General features: G+C 45.3%; 1 long non-coding RNA gene across 1 annotated transcript; it reads right to left on the bottom strand.

Annotated features, from left to right (window-relative positions):
* Positions 1 to 15918: 15918 nt before the first annotated feature.
* Positions 15919 to 18226, bottom strand: LOC109940874 (uncharacterized). The gene is made up of 2 exons (XR_002263594.2): positions 16439 to 18226; positions 15919 to 16091 (listed from the first exon to the last, which is right to left on the bottom strand). It is a non-coding gene; the product is annotated as an uncharacterized lncRNA (long non-coding RNA).
* Positions 18227 to 18600: the final 374 nt, after the last annotated feature.

Here is an 18600-nt window from a genome sequence, read left to right as displayed (position 1 = left end):
GTCGTCGGCGGCACCTGCTCCGGCCAAACCACGGCGGTAGGGTTCAATCAAGGTGCACGAGGAGCTCCTCTGGGTGATGTAGAGGCTATGCGTGCAAGGAATCGAGAAATGGTTCAGTGGGTTACCCGGTCCACGTGCTCCGGCGGGGTTACGAACTCCAGCGAGCGTGATCGCACTGTTCCAGTGGGGCTGGTCCTTGGCTCAAGCTTGGGAAAGCTTCACGGCCTCTCGAGGAAGCTATCCGAGGGCTCGGATCGAGCGGAGGTGGGCGGGAGTGGTTTGGCCACGGTGGGCGCCCTCGGGCAGCTCTAACGGGTCGCTGGGAGGTCGCCGGAGCTACGGGCTGGCTCGAGAAAGCTAGGCGCAGTGCGGAGGGGGTGACAGGGAAGGTGGTCGTGCATGAGGGTGGGCTTTATAGCCACTCGCAGGCATGACACGGGTGTGGGCACGGGGGCGACCGAGGGCTTGCAGGGGCACGCGTGCGGGCGTGCTCTGGGCGCGTTCCCGAGTGCCTACCCACGTCGAACACGTGGTGGTTTGGTTCTGCCGGTGTTCAAAGGCCTGTTTGGTCACCTTAGCATGTAGATCTCAGCAAAAATCCCGTGTAAGGTCTCTTCTCTGCACCATATCCTATCTTTTCCATGTGAGTTCCAAGCGAAGATATGGTCGGGGTTGAGAGATATTGTGGTGTGAAGTTGGCTCTGTCTGAGTTGTCCAGCCCGAGACAAAAACCGTGTCAAGTCGTGTCAAACGACTTAGGGTTGGGTTCAAATTTTTCTAGGGTGTTTAGGCGCCATTTTGTTAATTGGGCCCTATGGTTTTGAGGTTTGGAAAAATGTGAACATGTTTGATCTTTGAAAGAGGGCTGGTTTTGAAATTGAGAAAGATCTGATTTTTCTTTTATGCCATTCTCTTTGGTGACCTTTTTTGGATTTTTCTGAAGCCTTTTTGGGGTCACTCTCTTACTATTTTTTGTAGGGTATTAAGTGTACTACAACTTTTATAATTAACCTAAGTCATGATAATGTGGTTTACATAGCCTTTTTGCTATACTCCCCTCTAGGGCTCCATTTGCCTAAAGGGATTTGAATTACGGTTTGAGCCATTCTCTCCTCTTTAGGTGCATGATAAGGCCAAAGCATGACTTCTACGATGGGTTACACCTACTTAGGATCTTGACCCCCAAGTTTGGTGTCTTTTGCTCAAACTAAACCACATGTGATGATGGGTTCAATAGTGTAGGCTTGAGTGAAAACCCTAAGTAACACCTGGGGTGTTACAGTATCCGTATCGTGTGCAAACAAAAAAACCTAAGTCCACATGGGTGCTGCATCATGGCAAAGCATTGTTCTTTTGTTTGATGATTGTGTTTATGTCGCGCGTCCGTCTCGCTTCGTTTCGGGTTTTTGATTCGCAGTTGGATTCCGATCAGTGGTCGGGTGTGCGGTGAGTTTTCGACCCATGACGCGACCTAGTCCGACCCGACCTAGCCCGACCTAACCCAACTCGGCCCGGCCCGGCGTGCCCCGCGTGCCCCCGGCGCCCATCCCCACCACCCCATGCGCGCCTCCCACTCTATCTCTCTCTAATTTGATTTTCCCGCAGCAACTCCCTCTCCCTTTCTTCCACCTCTCTCTCCCACCTCTTGCCCTAGGTGATCCGGTGATGGTTATCGCTGGTTTTTGGATCCCAAGGTGAGCTCCCCTATCCTCTCTCTCTCCCTCCCTTCGTCTCTTCCCCTTTTCCGTTCCCTGTGCGCGTCCCTGTTTGTGGCAGAACCTCTCAAGTTATTGGGCCCACATGCACGTGCTCTTGTCTCAAAGACCTCAGACGGCTGTGCATGTGCACAGATAACTTAACAGGATCCGTCCGAGTGTCCCAAGGACCCCGGATAAACCACTTACAACCAGGACCGCAAGATTAAGTAACACAAATCACACACACCAATATTTTTGCAGCGGAAATATTATTACCAAATTTTACAAGTTACAAAAATTTTACATTATTTTATCGGAGTGATTACAAAAGTATAAGTTTGAAATATATGCTAGCTCAAGTGACCATCCTCAATAAGAAGTATAGGAGAGTTACTTAGACTTTTAAAAAGGCCGAGCCCACCAGCACTTAACACCATCATCAGCAGCACAAAACTATAACCTGAAAAACAATAGGGAATCAAACCCTGAGTATGGAATTACTCAGCAAGACTTACCCGACTAAAGAAAGACTTTCAAGGGTATGCTGGCTAGAGGGATTCAAGGTATGACTTATCAAGAATCAAAGACTCTATTTTGCAGAAAAGCTTACTATGAGTGGATCCTTAAAAATCCATTTTTACTTGTCAGGTTAAGTAAAATTGCCTGCATCTAGAGTCCTTTCTACCCTAATTCAATCACTTGACCTGCACTAGCCGTCTTTTATCATCCCATCAGTTCACTGGATTGCTACGTGTAAGTCAGTGACCAAGTCTTCATGTCCTCAAAGTTACGGCGATCCAAATCGATTATTGAAAGGGAAATAGGCTCAAACCTTTTCATAAATGATTTTGGTGGTTGAATTGCCCAACACAAATAATTGGACTAACTAGTTTGCTCTAGATTATATGTTCTACAGGTGCCAAAGGTTCATCTACAACTATACTAAATCGACTATCCGGAATACCGTAGATTATTCCAGACAGGAGAAGCTTTTTGGAAAATCAGGCCAAGCGCGGACCGTCCGGACCTTTGCGGCGGACCGTCCGCGACACCTAAAGGACCCTCAAATAGAACCAATGCAAAAACACATGTTTCTATTGCGGACTGTCCGATGGAAGAGCAAGCACCGTCTGAGACCACGCGCGGACCGTCCGGGCTCAGGCGCGGACCGTCCGGTAGGTGAGGAACCAAAAAACCCGAAGGTGACGGGTTCGACAAAATGAATTATAGCGTCCTCGCGGACCGTCCGGGGTGCACGACCGGACCATCCACGACTGGCTTTATCTGACATCTGACGACGCATTAAATGTAATATAGCCGTTGATATAGCCGTTACTGCTGACCGTTGCGTTTTCAGTCGTTGATCTGCAGGGGCGAACTGTCCGGACCAGGAGGGCGAACCGTCTGTGGTCGGCAGAAAGGAGCAACAGATAGGAAGTGGTTGGTGGCTATAAATACAACCCCAACCACCTCCATTCACAAAATCCAAGCATTCCAACCTTCAACATTCAATACAAGAGCTAGCAATCTATTCCAAGACACAATCAAAGCCTCCAATCTCTCCAAGTTCCACAATTGAGACAAGTGAACATTAGTGATTAGTGACTTAAGAGAGAGAGTGATCCGTGTGTTATTTGTCGCTCTTGTCGCTTGGCTTTTGCAGTCGTGCTTTCTTCCTTCCCATTCTTATTCTCAAGGCACTTGTAATCAAAGCAAGAGACACTAAGTCTGTAGTGGTCCTTGTGGGGTCTAAGTGACCCGTTTGATTAAGGAGAAAGCTCACTCGGTCTAAGTGACCGTTTGAGAGAGGGAAAGGGTTGAAAGAGACCCGGTCTTTGTGACCACCTCAACGGGGAGTAGGTTTGCAAGAACCGAACCTCGGTAAAAAAAATCATCGTGTCTTAATCTTTATTTGCCCGCAATTTGTTTTTCACCCTCTCTCTCGGACTCGTTCATATTTTCTAACGCTAACCCGACTTGTAGTTGTGCTTAAGTTTATAAATTTCAGTTTCGCCCTATTCACCCCCCTCTAGGCGACTTTCAATTGGTATCAAAGCCCGGTGCTTCATTAGAGCTTAACCGCTCGAAGTGATGTCGGGAGATCACGCCAAGAAGATGGTGATCGGCGGAGAGAAGTCCGCTACAAGCCACGGGAAAGCTCCATCAAGGGAGTCCGCTAACAAGAAGAAAGATGGATCCCCTTCACGCATTCGATCACACAAGAGTGGCGAGAAGAAGAAGAAAATGAAGAAAGTGGTCTACTACGAGACCGACTCTTCCTCGCCCTCTACATCTGGATCCGACGCCGCATCCGTCACTTCTAAGCTCCAAGAGCGTAAGAAGTATAGTAAGATCCCCCTACGCTATCCTCGCATTCCTAGACATTTGACGGTGAAGATTATTCTAGGTGGAGTGATATGATGAGGTATCACCTAACCTCACTCCACAAAAGTATATGGGATGTTGTTGAGTTTGTTGTACAGGTACCATCCGTAGGGGATGAGGATTATGATGAGGACGAGGTGGCCCAAATCGTGCACTTCAACTCCCAAGCCATCACTATACTCCTCACCTCTCTAAGTCGAGAGGAGTATAACAAGGTGCAAGGATTGAAGAGCGCCAAGGAGATTTGGGACGTACTCAAAACCACGCACGAAGGAGACGAGGTGACCAAGATCACCAAGCGGGAGACGATCGAGGGGGAGCTCGGTCGCTTCCGCCTTCGTCAAGGGGAGGAGCCACAAGAAATGTACAACCGGCTCAAGACCTTGGTGAACCAAGTGCGCAACCTCGGGAGTAAAAAATGGGATGACCATGAAATGGTCAAGGTTATTCTTAGATCACTTGTTTTTCTTAACCCTACACAAGTACAATTAATATGTGGTGATCCTAGATATACACTAATGTCTCCCGAGGAAGTAATAGGAAAATTTGTGAGCTTTGAGTTGATGATCAAAGGCTCAAAGAAGATCATCGAGCAAGATGGCCCCTCCACTCCAGAAGCACAACCGGTTGCATTCAAGGCGACGGAGGAGAAGAAGGAAGAGTCTACATCAAGTAGACTCCCCATTGACGCCTCCTAGCTCGACAATGAGGAGATGGCGCTCATCATCAAGAGCTTCCGCCAAATCCTCAAGCAAAGGAGGGGGAAGGACTACAAATCCCGCTCCAAGAAAGTGTGCTACAAGTGTGGTAAGCCCGGTCATTTTATTGCACAATGTCCATTATCTAGTGATAGTGACAGGGGTGACGACAAGAAGGGAAAGAGGAGAGAAAAGAAGAGGTCCCACAAGAAGAGGGGCGGCGATGCCCATGTGTGCCGCGAATGGGACTCCGACGAGAGCTCCACCGACTCCTCCTCCGATGAGGACGCCGCCAACATCGCCGTCACCAAAGGACTCCTCTTCCCCAACATCGGCCACAAATGCCTCATGGCAAAGGACGGCAAAAGGAAGAAGGTAAAATCAAAATCCTCCACTAAATATGCAACCTGTAGTGATGAGGATAATTCTAGTGATGAGGAGGATAATTTGCGCACCCTTTTTGCCAACCTAAACATGCAACAAAAGGAAAAATTAAATGAATTAATTAGTGCTATTCATGAGAAGGATGAATTCTTGGACTCCCAAGAGGACTTCCTAATTAAGGAAAACAAGAAGCATGTTAAGGTTAAAAATGCTTACGCTCTAGAAGTAGAAAAATGTGAAAAACTATCTAGTGAGCTAAGCACTTGCCATGATATTATTGCCAACCTTAAAAATGAGAATGCTAAAATAATTACTAAGGTTGACTCAGATGTATGTGATGATTCAATTTCCAATCTTAGAGTTGATAATGCTAGTTTACTTACTAAGATTGAAAATTTGAATGCTTCTCTTGCTAGCCTTAGAAATGAAAATGAAAATTTGATTGCTAAGGCTAAAGACTTAGATGTTTGCAATGTTACCATTTCCAATCTTAGAAGTGAAAATGACATTTTACATGCTAAGATTGTTGAATTAAAATCTTGCAAACCCTCTACATCTACCGTTGAGCATGTTTCCATTTGCACTAGATGTAGAGACATTAATATTGATGCTATTCATGATCACCTAGCTCTAATTAAGAAACAAAATGATCACATAGCTCAACTTAATGCCAAAAGTAATGAGCATGACTTAGAAAATGAAAATTTTAAATTTGCTAGAAGCATGCTCTATAGTGGGAGACGCTCTGGCATCAAGGATGGCATTGGCTTCCAAAAGGGGGACAATGTCAAACTTAATGCCTGAAGCGTCCCCAATCCTCTGGGACTCAAATGTGATACAATTACTGGTCCCAGGAGGCTAGTAAACACATTTATACATCAGATGATTACAGATCTACTTAAACGAGACAAACCTATAAAGGTGGCGATCAACTTTAAGAGTTGGTCCACAACTCGGGACATATCATCAGAGTGGGGCTGAAGCAGCCCGATATACGCAGCGAAGCAAATCAGCGGTCCAACAGCCACAGGCAAGGTTGGGAACAGTCGTAACTCTTACCCGATCTCCTTTTTCTGAAAAACAATAAATAAGCAAAGGTGAGTACAAACGTACTCAGCAGCCCACCTTCACCCGCGGAATAGGGAAATCAGATATAATGCATGGAATATGTGGAGCTCAGGATATTTTGCAGAAACAACAATATTTTATGCAGGGTTGTTTTGTAAAACATTTTGTATTTTTCAAAGTGCATCCTCTCCCAAAAGAGCAGGAAGTTTTTTTTTTCAATATAGAACAAAATCCCCTGGACTAAACCATTCAGGTATCTCAGCAGTTTCCCACTGGTTTTTGCTTTTTCAAAAACAGCTACTGGACTTCCCGTCCACCATAGCTCACGGCTCAACCGCCGGACCTTTTAAAAAACCACTTTTCTCAAATGCACCTCTTTTTTTGAAAACAAAACACTAATTGCCATACCACACCAGACTCATCCATTCCTGTGGACACACACTATTCGAATAGGTTTGAACTCTGCGCAGAGGGGTACACTTTACCCACTACTCCGGCTTTGCGATCTCATAGCTAGTGAGACCTGAATCTGAATCTCTTTCTTTCCTCGCATGTCCCTACCTTAACGGTTATACAGGAAGGAGTCAGGCCACCGCCATGTCCAAACTGGACAAAACATTCCCCCTCCTTATCCTCCCGGTGCTCCCCAGCCTTCATAACCCTGGGGTTGGACCGTACGAGTTCAGATTGAGTGACTGCCCACACAGTCTCGAGTGGTTGTAGTTATCATGAGTACAGGTAGTGAAGGATGACAAACCAGTCCTTATATGAGGGGACAATCCTTCTGCTCACGCCTAAACCAGCTGAGCCATCACCTTAGGCCCTGCCCTAAACCAGTGAGTCCCTGATCATCCCCACTCAAAGGTGATAAGGGTGAAAACCCTTCATCATACACATTTTGAAAAGCATTTTCTTTTGAAAACTCACACCTTTTCTCAAATCATTTGGAACAAATATATCAAGGATTGATTGCGGCAAGCGGCTAGGTGGCCATAATAACTTGTCTCAAAATCATATCATGCATAAAATAATAGGTTGAGGGTTGTGGTTGAAAAATCATAGGTAATTTATGCATCAAAGGGATCCAGTGAGCTTGCCGTGCTTATCCGGCGAAGGGGAAGGAGAGCTCGCGGAACTGGCTTCTGGCTCCACCGCCTCGCGTAGACTTGCAGATCTGGCCTCCATGAGATGGCACGAACGCTCCGATAACTATGCAACATGAATAAGCAAACATACAAACCAGCAAGTATATCAACAGATATTTAGTATAGTGGTCAGAATAGCGATATATGAATGGGTAGAGTCTTTAGTAGAATCTGTGTCATGTGGTGTTGTGATATTACTGGTGGTGGAGCGGAGGTGCTTACCAGGAGGGTGGACTGGAGGCGAAGCGACACTATGCGTGTAGCCGGCAGAGCAGAGTAACTGAGTGGGTGGGGTGTTTTCCTTGGCCGAGGGTGTTGAGTGTGTGTGGAGAGAGAGAGGGTAGCTGGGTGTATTTATAGCTGGGTGTATGTGGTGTAGCACAGTGAAGTTCACTGTTGGTGAGAATAGTGACGAATGAATCGTCTGACTTAGTATGAACAGGAGAGTTATAGGCAGAATATGGGACAAGAGTATTTTGGGAGTTTTCTGGAATATGAACCATGCTTAAGGGATGACATGGTTGGATAGGGAATAATTCGATAAGAATTTAGAAACAAGAATTATTGGAATCAGAGTTTGGAAGCCTGGTTCGAAGGAATCTTAAAGTTAAGCGTGCTCAACTTGGAGAAAACTGGGATGGGTGACCAGATGGGAAGTTCCCACTGGAAGGAAAATCACAGTCACCGGAGTTCGTATGACTGAAATATTGGTCTGGCTAGTCTTAGGTGGACTGGACAGCATGGCGGATGAGTAGTTGAAATTTGGGGTGATCGGATGATCGATGAACAGTAACGATGAATAGTAACAACGAAAAGGTTGCCATAGATATCATCGATAAATAGTAACGATGATGAATAGTAACAGTGAATAGTAATGATGAATAGTGATGGTGAATAGTTTGTATGCACGAATGATGAACGATGAATAGTGATGGTGAACGAATGATGAATAGGAACTATGAACAGACGAACGATTGAATGATCGGATGAACGAACGATCGGAATTTCGGCAGCATAATGGCAGGACAAAGATTATCTGGAAGAACGATGAATAGGGACTATGAACGAATGATGAACGATGAATAGGAACTATGAACGAACGATGAACGATCGAATGATCGAACGAACGAACGATCGGAATTTCGGCAGCATAACGGCAGGAAAAAGATTATTTGGACGAACGAACGGACGAACTATCGAATGATCGGACGAATGAACGATCGGAATTTCGGCAACATAACGGTAGGACAAAGATTATATGGAAGAACGATGAATAGGGACTATGAACAAACGATGAAGGATGAATAGGAACTATGAACGAACGATGAACGATCGAATGATCGAACGAACGATCGGAATTTCGGCAGCATAACGGTAGGAAAAGATTATTTGGACGAACAAACGGACGAACAATCGAACGATCGGCGAACGGACGAACGAACCATGAACGATCGGACGAACGAACGAACAAACTAAGAACAAGGGACGAACGATCGAAGAACGACCGAACGATCCTTGTGCTAGTGTGTGCTTGTGTGGAACATGGAGTGGGTGTGTGTGGGGGGGAGAGAGTTGCCATGAAATGGCTTGGGGTGGGATGAGAGGAGGCCCTTGCCCCTCTATTTATAGCCATGGTGGGGGGATTAGGGGGAGGGATGAGAGGATTAGTGGGAGGATGAGAGGATTAGTGGGAGATTAGCATGTATTTGTCTTGTATAAGTGAGATTAGCTTGTAGAGCTCACCGTATGACACTGGAGGCATACGTATACGTATGAGCATGAGGAAAGTTAAGAAGAAAATATTTATAGGGACTTGAAAATTGATTCTGAAGGTATTTCTCAAGAGGAAAATATCTGGAGATATATCGGTGCAATATTTGGGCAGTATTTCTGGAAAGAACTTGAAGGGGATCACTAGGGAAATATCTGGGTAGTATTTCTGGAAACAATTTGAGGGGGGTCACTGGTGAAATATTTGTAGGATATTTTGAGGAGGATTTTAGAGAGAATATAGACCACTATACTTTATTTGTTGGTATCAACTTGCAAACAAACATTTTGAAATGAAATTTGAAATTCATTTTGAATTTAGAGTGAGTTTGAGAAAATTCCAAGATTTGAATTTTTGGGATGCTACAATGCCCCTCTTAAAAGATTGTCTAACTTTGTTAAGGGCAAGGCTCCCATGCCTCAGAATAACGAGGGTTACATTTTGTACCCTGCCGGTTATCCCGAGCACAAGATTAGGAGAATTCACTCTAGGAAGTCTCACTCTGGCCCTAATCATGTTTTTATGTATAAGGGTGAGACATCTAGCTCTAGGCAATCAACCCGTGCAAAATTGCCTAAAAAGAAAACTCCTATTGCATCAAATGATTCTAACATGTCATTTAACACTTTTGATGCATCTTATGTTTTAACTAACAAATCCGGCAAAGTAGTTGCCAAGTATGTTGGGGGCAAGCACAAGGGGTCAAAGACTTGTGTTTTGGTACCCAAAGTTCTTCTATCTAATGTCAAAGGACCCAAAACCGTTTGGGTACCTAAAATCAAGAACTAAATTTGTTTTGTAGGTTTATGCATCCGGGGGCTCAAGTTGGATCATCGATAGCGGGTGCACAAACCATATGACAGGGGAGAAAAAGATGTTCTCCTCCTACGAGAAAAACCAAGATCCCCAACGAGCTATCACATTCGGGGATGGAAACCAAGGTTTGGTCAAAGGATTGGGTAAAATTGCTATATCTCCTGACCATTCCATTTCCAATGTTTTTCTTGTAGATTCTTTAGATTACAACTTGCTTTCAGTTTCACAATTATGTAAAATGGGTTACAACTGTCTTTTTACGGATATAGGTGTTACTGTCTTTAGAAGAAGTGATGATTTAATAGCATTCAAGGGAGTGTTAGAGGGTCAGCTATACTTAGTGGATTTTGATAGAGCTGAACTCGACACTTGCTTAATTGCTAAGACTAACATGGGTTGGCTCTGGCATCACCGACTTGCACATGTTGGAATGAAGAATCTTCACAAGCTTCTAAAGGGAGAACACATTTTGGGACTAACAAATGTTCATTTTGAGAAAGACAGGATTTGTAGCGCATGTCAGGCCGGGAAGCAAGTTGGTGTTCATCATCCACACAAGAACATCATGACGACTGACAGGCCACTTGAGCTCCTACACATGGACCTTTTCGGCCCGATAGCTTACATAAGCATCGGCGGGAGTAAGTACTGTCTAGTTATTGTGGATGATTATTCTCACTTCACTTGGGTGTTCTTTTTGCAGGAAAAATCTCATACCCAAGAGACCTTAAAGGGATTCTTGAGACGGGCTCAAAATGAGTTCGGCTTAAGGATCAAAAAGATTAGAAGCGACAACGGGACGGAGTTCAAGAACTCTCAAATTGAAGGCTTCCTTGAGGAGGAGGGCATCAAGCATGAGTTCTCTTCTCCCTACACGCCACAACAAAATGGTGTAGTGGAGAGGAAGAATAGAACTCTATTGGACATGGCAAGAACCATGCTTGATGAGTACAAGACTTCGCATCTGTTTTGGGCCGAGGCGGTCAACACCGCTTGCTACGCCATCAACCGGTTGTATCTACACCGAATCCTCAAGAAGACATCATATGAACTCCTAACCGGTAAAAAGCTCAATGTTTCATATTTTAGAGTCTTTGGTAGCAAATGCCTTATTCTTGTTAAAAGAGGCAGAAAATCTAAATTTGCTCCTAAGGCTGTAGAAGGCTTTTTACTAGGATATGATTCAAACACAAGGGCATATATAGTCTTTAACAAGTCCTCTGTGCTAGTTGAAGTTTCTTGTGACATTGTGTTTGATGAGACTAACGACTCTCAAGTAGAGCAAGTTGATCTTGATGAGCTAGATGATGAAGAGGCTCCGTGCGTCACGCTAAGGAACATGTCCATCGAGGATGTGTGTCCTAAGGAATCCAAAGAGTTTCCAAATGCACAAGATCAACCATCTTCCTCAATGCAAGCATCTCCACCAACTCAAGATGAGGATGAGGCTCAAGATGATGAAGGAGAAGATCAAGAAGTTGAGCCACCTCAAGAAGAGAGCAATGATCAAGGGGGAGATGCCCGTGATCAAGATGAGGAAGATGAACAAGTTCTAAGACCACCACACCCAAGAGTCCACCAAGCAATCCAACGAGATCACCCCGTGAATACCATCCTCGGCGATATTCAAAAGGGGGTAACTACTCGATCTCATGTTGCTCATTTTTGTGAACATTACTCTTTTGTTTCCTCTATTGAGCCACACAGGATAGAGGAAGCACTTCAAGATTCGGATTGGGTGGTGGCGATGCAAGAGGAACTCAACAACTTCACTAGGAATGAGGTATGGCATTTAGTTCCATGTCCTAACCAAAATGTTGTAGGAACCAAGTGGGTCTTCCGCAACAAGCAAGATGAGCATGGTGTGGTGACAAGGAACAAAGCGCGACTTATGGCCAAGGGATATTCACAAGTCGAAGGTTTGGATTTCGGTGAAACCTATGCACCCGTAGCTAGGCTAGAATCAATTTGCATTTTACTTGCCTATGCTACTTACCATGGCTTCAAGCTTTATCAAATGGACGTGAAAAGTGCCTTCCTCAATGGACCAATCAAGGAAGGGGTCTATGTTGAGCAACCTCCCGGCTTTGAAGATAGTGAGTACCCTAACTATGTATATAAACTCTCTAAGGCACTTTATGGGCTCAAACAAGCCCCAAGAGCATGGTATGAATGCCTAAGAGATTTCCTTATCACTAATGGCTTCAAAGTCGGAAAGGATGATCCTACTTTATTTACTAAAACTCTTGAAAATGATTTGTTTGTATGCCAAATTTATGTTGATGATATTATATTTGGGTCTACTAACGAATCTACATGTGAGGAATTTAGTAGGATCATGACACAAAAATTCGAGATGTCTATGATGGGGGAGTTGAAGTACTTCTTGGGATTTCAAGTGAAGCAACTCTATGAGGGCACCTTCATTAGCCAAACGAAGTATATTCAAGACATTCTAAACAAGTTTGGGATGAAGGATGCCAAGCCCATCAAGACACCCATGGGAACCAATGGGCATCTCGACCTCGACACGAGAGGTAAATCCGTAGATCAAAAGGTATACCGGTCGATGATAGGTTCTTTACTCTATTTATGTGCTTCACGACCGGATATTATGCTTTCCGTATGCATGTGTGCAAGATTCCAAGCCGATCCTAAGGAAGCTCACCTTAGGGCCGTAAAACGAATCTTGAGATATTTAGTTTATACTCCTAAGTTTGGCCTTTGGTACCCTAGGGGATCCACATTTGATTTAATTGGTTATTCGGATGCCGATTGGGCGGGGTGTAAAATTAATAGAAAGAGCACATCGGGGACTTGCCAGTTCTTGGGAAGGTCTCTGGTGTCTTGGGCTTCAAAGAAGCAAAATTCCGTAGCTCTTTCTACCGCCGAAGCCGAGTATATTGCCGCAGGCCATTGTTGTGCGCAATTGCTTTGGATGAGGCAAACCCTTAGGGACTATGGTTACAAATTAACCAAAGTTCCTCTTCTATGTGATAATAGGAGTGCAATCCGCATGGCGGATAATCCCGTTGAACATAGCCGCACTAAACACATAGCCATTCGGTATCATTTCTTATGGGATCACCAACAAAAGGGGGATATTGAGATTGCATATATTAACACCAAAGAACATAGCCACTAGATGAACAAACTTTTAACAAACTTAGCCATGAGCTAAATATTCTTGATTCTCGGAATTTCTTTTGATGTTTTGCACACATAGCTCATAAATATACCTTTGCTCATATCTCTTTCATGTGCTATGACTAATATGTTTTCAAGTGCATTTCAAACCAAGTCATAGATTGAAAGGGAATTGGAGTCTTGGGCGAAGACAAAGGCTTCCACTCCACTCCATCAAATTACTCACCCTTCGCCATTGCTCCACGCCGCTCTCCAACTTTGGTATAATCTTCACTCTTATGTTATTTGCCATAGGGAGAGAAAATAAAAAGGGCTTATATTTCATTCAAAGTATCCGTTTTTGGCGATTCATGCCAAAGGGGGATAAAGTATTAGCCCAAAGCAAACCACCACCATTTTCAAAAAATTGAGTTAAGAAAAGAATTTTCAAATGATGATTTTTCAATCGGTATATTATTTTTGATAGAATTTCAAATTAGTACAACCCTTTCAAAACTAATATCTAAAACCCTCTTGAACACTAAGAGGAGGATTTTATTGAGGGGGAGTTTTGTTTAGTCAAAGGAAAAGCATTTGAAACAGGGGGAGAAAAATTTCAAATCTTGAAAATGCTTCTCAAAATCTTACTCATTTACCTTTGACTATTTGCAAAAGGACTTTGAAAATAATTTACAAAAGTATTTGCAAAAACAAAACATGTGGTGCAAGCGTGGTCCAAAATTTTAAATATGAAGAAAGCATCCATACATATCTTATAAGAATCAATATTTGTTTAATTCTAAGTAACCTTTGCACTTACATTATGTAAACTAGTTCAATTCTACACTTATATATTTGCTTTAGTTTGTGTTGGCATCAATCACCAAAAAGGGGGAGATTGAAAGGGAAATAGGCTCAAACCTTTTCATAAATGATTTTGGTGGTTGAATTGCCCAACACAAATAATTGGACTAACTAGTTTGCTCTAGATTATATGTTCTACAGGTGCCAAAGGTTCATCTACAACTATACTAAATCGACTTTCTGGAATACCGTAGATTATTCCAGACAGGAGAAGCTTTTTGGAAAATCAGGCCAAGCGCGGACCGTCTGGACTTTTGCGGCGGACCGTCCGCGACACCTAAAGGACCCTCAGACAGAACCAATGCAAAAACACATGTTTCTATTGCGGACTGTCCGATGGAAGAGCAAGCACCGTCCGAGACCACGCGCGGACCGTCCGGGCTCAGGCGCGGACCGTCCGGTAGGTGAGGAACCGAAAAACCCGAAGGTGACGGGTTCGGCAAAATGAATTATAGCGTCCTCGCGGACCATCCGGGGTGCATGACCGGACCGTCCGTGACTGGCTTTATCTGACATTTGACGATGCATTAAATGCAATATAGTCGTTAATGCTGACCGTTGCGTTTTCAGCCGTTGATCTGCAGGGGCGGACCGTCCGGACCAGGAGGGCGGACCGTCCGCGGTCGGCAGAAAGGAGCAACGGCTAGGAAGTGGTTGGTGGCTATAAATACAACCCCAACCACCTCCATTCACAAAATCCAAGCATTCCAACCTTCAACATTCAATACAAGAGCTAGCAATCTATTCCAAGACACAATCAAAGCCTCCAATCTCTCCAAGTTCCACAATTGAGACAAGTGATCATTAGTGATTAGTGACTTAAGAGAGAGAGTGATCCGTGTGTTATTTGTCGCTCTTGTCGCTTGGCTTTTGCAATCGTGCTTTCTTCCTTCTCATTCTTATTCTCAAGGCACTTGTAATCAAAGCAAGAGACACTAAGTTTGTAGTGGTCCTTGTGGGGTCTAAGTGACCCGTTTGATTAAGGAGAAAGCTCACTCGGTCTAAGTGACCGTTTGAGAGAGGGAAAGGGTTGAAAGAGACCCGGTCTTTGTGACCACCTCAACGGGGAGTAGGTTTGCAACAACCGAACCTCGGTAAAACAAATCATCGTGTCTTACTCTTTATTTACCTGCGATTTGTTTTTCACCCTCTCTCTCGGACTCGTTCATATTTTCTAACGCTAACCCGACTTGTAGTTGTGCTTATGTTTATAAATTTCAGTTTCGCCCTATTCACCCCCCCTCTAGGCGACTTTCATTTATACTCAGCTGAGGATCTCCAATCACACGACATATGTAGCACTTAACCCTTGCATATGTCAACTTGCCACCGGGGTTCTTAAGACCAGATCAGGTTCACGCCAACCGAGAGCACAGATACACCACCGTCCAGCCTCTTGCCACGGAGGGTACATGCTACTCTCGCCATCTCTCCACTCCTATTGCGTGTTATCTTATTCTGGTATTAGTCTGCCCGAGGCAAAGCTTACCCATGATGAGGCATGTGACCAGTTAAAGGGTCCTCGGTCAGCAGGCCCACATCGACACGATCCTTAATCGACTCAGACGGAGACACTACACCGAGACTCCTTTCTCGTGCAAGTCAACCGCCCGGTCTCAGCTTTATTATTTTTAACCCAAAGTCTAGTACCTGGCAGAGGTACATCTTTTCCGATGTTGAAGCCAACATGGCCATGATGGATCCACCATCGAGTTTTATTTTTGAGAACATCCCACCCACTTTACCACATCATCTTTTGTGAAAACAAAACATTTTGTTTTTTCTAGAGCAGGACTAAGCATAAGAAAAACCTTTTGTAAAACAAGGATTCAAAGGAAGGTAATCAAATTCAAGGAAAGAAATGCAAGAATTGGTTTAGCACATAACTCCTATCACCTAATGCATCAAGCAAGTGAGAAAGATTTTAAAAGGAACAAGGAGGTGAAAAATGCACCGGGGCTTGCCTGAATAACACTAGGTTAGTGTTTGTTAGGTGACGACTTGGCGAGTATCCTTTGTATTGGCACTCGTTCAGATTATCCATCTTCTGGTTCATTCATCAGCATCATCCTGCGGATTAGCCCATGCTTGGGGTCGACTTGACTCGTCTTCCGCACCACGCGATTAATTAACGTACCTGAATGATATGCATAATGCACATGTATGCATATAAGGAGGAATATCGCAAACCTAAATAATACTTATACGACAGCGAATTAAACACCAAACCTAGAATAAGCTGACTAATTAAGCAGGGCATCGACTTCATCCATTAACCAAATTGACATAATAACACTAGAACATCTATTTTTATTCCTAGCTTTTTATTAACTCTTTAGTTGTGTATCTTAATTAGTTGATTTACCGATTTATCTAAATCAATCATAATAATATACGCATGCTAAATTAATAACATTTATTGTGACCAACAATTCTATTTAATCTATTTATAGATCTAATTGACTGGAATACGAATCAACTTACCCTTACTAATTCGACGCGATAGTCACAAGCACGACGACGGTTTCCGGTTGACGCCATTCAGGGGCCTTCTTTTCTTCGGTAATCAATTGCTGAAGATCCTCTCCTCGACTAAATAATTTTGATGAATCGAACTTGAGTCGTGCAGGATGTTTGAGCTTTTTGTCGTGCACTTGGTGAACACCACGCTGCTAGCTTCGTCTTCACCAGACGCTTTGTATTTCTTGAGGATGCACGAAGCGACGACGAGATCGTGTCTAGAGCGAGCTGGTGATGTGGGGGTTGAGCAGGGGATGACGGGTTCGACGACTCAACGAAGATACGGGAGGGTGACGTATATAGAGCTGCAGGTTTAGCGAGCTAACGCAAGTGACGGAGACAACCACGTATGGTAGCAGGGCATCGGCAGTCTATGGATTTGGGTGTTTTATCGAATAGGCGGGATGTGAGGAGCCGAGCAATCACTTGAACATGGTCGACGGCGAGGTCTGCCGAGAGAGAATATCGGCACACGACACGGCACGACGAACGCGCAAAGCTTCAAAATCACGCGCGCGAGATCCAACTACTGCAAGATGCGCATTAGGAACAAGCGCACGCGGTAGCGAACAAAGTCGACGAGCCAAACAACACAGGGCCAAGCGACGGACGCATTTGGCGAGGTCGCGACCACGGATGACGGCGTTGGAGGTTCTGTGACAAGGCAACGGTGGCTGACGAGCTCGCAACGGCGCGCAAAGGGAGCTAGAGACCGAGCACGGCGAAATGGACAGGGCCGAGCTCGGCAAAAGCGTACGCGCGTAGGGGAGCAGGGACGCGCAGAGGCTAATCCCGACGAGCACAACGTCGACGAGAACACCGTGCACAGCCATGAGTGACTTGGGCGAGCTGGGCGACGGCGAGGTCAATGACAAGCCGACCAAGGCGAAGGAGCTACGCAGCGGTTAGGCGAAAACCAAACAGGAGCTAGGGAGGAGAAAGAGGGAAAGAAAAGCAGGGGCTCATCCGCTGTCCACGCCATGGTCGAGCAGCAGAACCACGGCTGCGCGTAGACCAATCCGAGGGCGAGAGAGAAGCAAGGAGGGAGCCGAGGGAGAAGAAAGAAATGGCTAGGCGCGGTGAGCTCCTGGAGTGAAGCAGGCAGAGAAGGTCTTGGCGAGCTCCATGGTCGGGAGAGTGAGCAGAGGGAGCTGGGATGCGCTAGCACAGGGATGGTGGCTGAGAGATGAAGCTCGACTCAGGGATGGCTAGAACAGCGGCGTTGGGCTCAGGTGGAATCGAGGTTAAGCAGAGCCTAGGCATGACCATGGCAGGGAGATGGGGAGGGAGCCAGCTGGAGGCCGAGCTCGGCAGGCAGGACAACGACGCGAGCTGTGGTAAGCGTCTCCCTATCCATGAACACGGAGGCCATAACGGAGTCCCTCCCGCCGCTGCCACGGCCACGGGAAGAGGTGGTGGAACGCCGCCTGGCCTATGAGGGCGGTGACCTATTCCTCGACGGGATTGGGTCGGAGAGGCAGGACACCAACGAGCCCATCGTGCCGAGCCGGGTAGATTCGGAGAAGGAAAATCCTCACCTTGCTGCCCCGGTGCTGCTGCCGCGATTCAGGGGAGCTCGACGAGGAGTCGAGGAAAAGGGAAGAAAGGAGAAGCAGGGGGAACAATCAGCAGGCGTGACGGCCATGGGCGATGGGGCTCGGGGAAAACCATGGAGCGAGCAGGAAACGGGAGGAGGGAGCTGCCGCGGGGAAGAATACAGCGCGAGGAAGATAGGGATGAAGCTGTGGCCGTGGAAGACACAGAGACCAGGGGCGCGCGCGATTTTATCCATAGCGACGACTGAAAAATCAACAGGAGCGGCGGGATTTTTTTTGTTGAGCTGAGCGGCGGTAGAAAATATCAAGAGAGAGAAGTCGGCTGGAAAAATTAACCGGTGAGAGGGATAGCGACTGCAAGATATTTTTCTTTTCTTCTTCTTTTTAACACAAAAATAGACACGTGTGTATCTGAGTTCTGGTATTTAAGCGTGGTGGAGATATAAACAGAACAGACTAATACAATATCGACCATGCACTTACATATGATGTTTTATAAATTTAACACCGGACACAAATTTATCTGTGGTCTGAACATCTGATTCCATGGTTACAGGCAATTTGTGTGAT

The sequence above is a fragment of the Zea mays genome, chromosome 7 (genome assembly GCF_902167145.1).
Source record: "Zea mays cultivar B73 chromosome 7, Zm-B73-REFERENCE-NAM-5.0, whole genome shotgun sequence".
NCBI lineage: Eukaryota > Viridiplantae > Streptophyta > Magnoliopsida > Poales > Poaceae > Zea > Zea mays.
This window is presented reverse-complemented; position numbering and strand designations above follow the sequence as displayed.